Genomic DNA, 4,719 nt, shown 5'->3' on the forward strand with positions numbered 1-4,719 from the left:
CGTACCTCGTACTTCAAAACGGGTCTCAGTTTTTTCTTCTATATTAGCGTAGGCACACGCTTTACGGTTATAGCTGAGTTAGTTTATAAACTTAGAAGGTTATACAAAGATAGACAAGAGTTGGATCCAGTGCATACGGTGGCTGCGAAAGCAAGTTGCAGCTCAAATCATGTCACTTCAGCAGCATCACCTTCTTCCTCTGCAAAAGGGTTTGAGGTGAGCAGCGCAATATAAGTTATCGTGAATTAACTCTCACGATGACCATTCAGTCGACGACACATCCGTCGACGCAACCTTCACTCAGGTCGCTCACACTAATGTTATCCGATACCTTACACGAGCCGCTGAGGCAGCATATTTATGCTCAAATATTCCATGTGAACCGCTATGTCAACATAACAGCGTTCATACGGTGAACGACTGTAAACATTCCACACAAGCCGCTATGTCAGCAGAATAGAATTCGCACAGGCTGAGCGGTAGCAGAACAGCAGCAGCGCAGCGCGACGCGATAGTTAGTTGTAGGCTAATTGTAGGCTAAGAAATTATTGTAAACTTCAGTTTAAAAACTCATGTCACCAGAACAGCGAGTGAGCTGCATTAAATAAAGAATCATATTAAAGATAAATCGTTTAATTGGCGCCCAACGTGGGGCTCGCGAAAATTAAGTCGAAAAAAGTTTAATAAACGGTAGTGTAACGAAGTAAAGGACACTCCAGGTTTAAGTCACCAAGGAACAAATTTTCCTTGAGCAGCGAAACTCAGTTAAGGACACTCCAGCCTTAGTGAAGAAGGTTTAAGTCACCAAGGAACGAATTTTCCTTGGGCAGCGAAACTCAGTTAAGGACACTCCAGCCTTAGTGAAGAAGGTTTAAGCCACCAAGGAACAAATTTTCCTTGGGCAGCGTTATCCAAGCCAAAGCAGCGTGTGGAACGAAATCACCAGCGATAATCCTGGAAATTCTTCGGCACCACTACCTGATAGATTAGACGTGAAACAGCTGGAATCCTGCAATAATTATAAGGATATTTTAAGGATGGAAAGGTGAGTGAAGTGCTTATCTCGTTCTAATAAAAAAAAAAATAAATAAATAAATAAAAAGTGAAATAAGGAGGTGAAAATACAACTTTTGCGAATTGTGAATGGATGAATAACTTTTAATAAAATAAAGTGAAATTGAATTACAAACTTTTACGGGAAGTAGATGAATAGGGAGTTAGAAGACTTGTTCAGAAAACTTAATTTGGAGAATACAGAAGAGCAAAACATGAACGCTGAACAAGTAGGTGAGTTGGTTAGAGCAGAGGTGGGCAGGGCATTAGCTGCCCAAAAACTAGAATTCGATAGGAAATTAGTTGCAATTCAGAACCAGGTTGCTCTGACAAAGCCAAAAATTGAAAAATTCACAAAGGTGGCCATCATACCTACGATAACTTGTGAAATTACACTTGATGCAATAAAATCTCTTCCAGATTTTTTGGGTCACCCAGGCACCTATGTGTCCTGGCGTGAAGCAGCACACAATGCATACGAGTTATTTAAAAGATATGATGGCAGCGAACGTCATTACCAAGCGGTTACTATTCTTAGAAATAAAGTACGAGGTGCAGCCGATGCAGTACTTTCGTCTTTTAACACGGTACTGAATTTTAATGCAATAATATCCCGCCTCGACTTTACCTACGCGGACAAGCGACCCATATACCTCATCGAGCAGGAGCTATCCACACTGAGGCAAGGTTCAATGTCGTGCTTAGAATTCTACGACGAGGTAGAAAAAAAGCTAACTCTGTTAGCAAACAAAACTATTATGTCCTACGAAAGCGGTGTGGCGGACACCATAAATGAAAAGTATAGGGCCGATGCACTCAGGGTATTCATATCAGGTTTAAGGAAGCCTCTATGCGATATCCTTTTCGCGTCGAGACCATCAGATCTTCCATCTGCCCTGGCCTTGGCACAGGAGGTAGACGCTAATAATGAACGCTACGCTTTTGCGACGAATTTTGCGAATAGATCACATGAAGGTTCGTACAACAAAAAAACTGGCACTATTCAGAACTCCAGTAATCAAAAGACTTTTAACTCTGAGTCCAGTGCGGGTCATAAAAATCCACATTATTCAGTCGCTAAGCAAACCAGGCAGGCCAATCACACACAGAATTCGGTTAGTAACTTGAAATCTTATACCAATAATAACTATTCGGGTCAAAGGCGCGTCGAGCCTATGGAAGTAGATCCTTCCATATCCCAATATAAACACCTATCTAATAGTCCTACCCAGAATCAAAATAGCAGGTCGCAGGGAAATTCGCAGAAACGTACAGCGAATTCGGGACGATACACCGGACCTAAGTTACAACGAGTAAATCATCTAAATGACGAAGTTGATTTACTTAACGAAGCCACATACGATAAAGAAGCAGAACAAGCTGCCGATAACATTGAAAATGATGAGCTCAATTTTTTAGAGCAAAGTCCCTCCTTCCCTGGATTTCAAGGACAATAGGAGGGAAGGAAGTCAAACTCCTTGTCGATACTGGGGCATCAAAGAGTTATATCAAACCCCTACCGGAGTTAAAAGGAATACAATCGGTCCAGAATCCATTTTCAGTCAAATCAATTCACGGAGTTACCCCTATCAATCAAAAATGCCAAGTTAAAATTTTCGGAGTAGTAACAGAATTTTTTATATTACCCAATCTGACATCGTTTGATGGTGTGATTGGTCTGGATTTATTGAACAGGGTACACGCGAATATAAACTTAAAGACAAACACGATTAAACATGACTTTGGCAAGGAGGTTATTTTATTCATCAATAGTCAGGACATAAGTCATTTACAGCTACAGGTCAAGTCAATTCCTAAGCATTTAGAAAAGGCGTTCGTCAAAGTAATTGGCGGTGTAAATGGGGTATTTGCGGATCCCAATGAAGCACTGCCATATAATACTAATGTAGTTTCAACGATTCGCACAGAAAACGAGGAACCGGTATACTCAAGGTTATACCCATATCCACTGGGCGTTTCGGATTTCGTAAATAACGAAATTCAAGACCTTTTGGTGAATGGCATCATTCGACCTTCTAGGTCCCCATATAACAACCCTATATGGGTGGTGAAGAAGAAAGGACTTGATGAAAACGGCTTCGAGAAAAAACGATTAGTTATAGATTTTCGTAAACTGAACGAGAAAACTATCAGTGACAAGTACCCGATCCCCGATATTACAGGAATATTGTCCAACCTGGGCGGGAGCAAATTTTTTACCACTCTAGATCTAAAGTCAGGTTTCCACCAGATTAAACTATCGGAGCGCGATAGAGAGAAGACTGCCTTCTCCGTGAAGAACGGAAAATATGAATTCTGCAGGCTGCCTTTCGGCCTGAAGAATGCTCCCGGTATTTTTCAGAGGGCTATAGACGACGTGTTGAGGGAACACATAGGAAAAAACTGTTTCGTGTACGTGGACGATGTCATTATATTCTCGAAGGATGAACAACAACACTTGAAAGATGTTGAAGCAATATTAAGAAGTTTATTCGAAGCCAATATGAGAGTTTCGACGGAAAAGTCCAAATTTTTTAAAAGCGAAGTTGAATACTTAGGATTTTTGGTTTCGCAAAGGGGAATTAAAACGTGTCCAGACAAGGTCGACACAATTCAAAATTTCCCTCAGCCCACCACTTTAAGGGGGCTTAGATCATTTTTGGGATTGGCGGGGTACTACCGCTGTTTTATAAGAGATTTCGCCAAGATAGCAAAACCCCTGTCGAATATTTTGAGGGGCGGTCGAGTTACTGCGTCACAATCAAAAAAAATTAAAATAGATTTAACTGACGAACAGGAAAAGGCCTTCAATACATTAAAGGAAATTTTAGCATCTGAGGATGTAACATTAACTTATCCGGATTTTAGTAAATCATTCGATTTGACTACGGATGCATCCTCACACGCCATAGGTGCCGTCCTTTCGCAGGAGGGCCAACCTATTACCATGATTTCTCGCACCTTGTCCAGTAGCGAGGAGCATTACGCGAGCAATGATCGGGAATTACTAGCCATTGTATGGGCATTAAAAACGCTCAGAAACTACCTTTACGGAGTTCCCAAGCTTAGAGTGTTTACAGACCACCAGCCGCTAACCTTTGCGGTTTCCGACAGAAATCCAAACTCAAAAATTAAGAGATGGAAAGCTTTCATTGATGAATGCAACGCGAAGCTCATCTACAAACCGGGTAAAGAAAATGTGGTTGCAGACGCACTATCTAGGCAGCACATAAACGCCCTAGATAGTGCAAGTGTTGAAACAATTCACAGTGAAGAGTCGTCAACCAATACAATCGAAAAAACCGTTAAGCCGGTAAATTGCTTCCGCAACCAGATCCTTATAGAAGAGGGTGTAGAGCCACAGAGAAGATCTTTCATAATTTTTGGAAAAAAAAACACGACACCTCATTTCATATCAAACAACGGACGATCTAGTGCAACTCCTACAGGAGGCTGTGAAAGTTGGCGTGGTTAACGCAATTTACAGCAATCTGCATACTTTAGCACAGGTTCAGCATAAACTAGTTGAACTGTTTCCAACCGTAAAATTTAGACATACAGAGAAGTTCGTCATTGATATTACAGATATAAATGAACAACAAGAAATCATTGCGGCCGAGCATAATCGAGCGCATCGAGCGGCACAAGAGAATACAAAGCAGATAC

The sequence above is a fragment of the Bactrocera dorsalis genome, chromosome 1 (assembly GCF_023373825.1).
Source record: "Bactrocera dorsalis isolate Fly_Bdor chromosome 1, ASM2337382v1, whole genome shotgun sequence".
Taxonomy (NCBI): domain Eukaryota; kingdom Metazoa; phylum Arthropoda; class Insecta; order Diptera; family Tephritidae; genus Bactrocera; species Bactrocera dorsalis.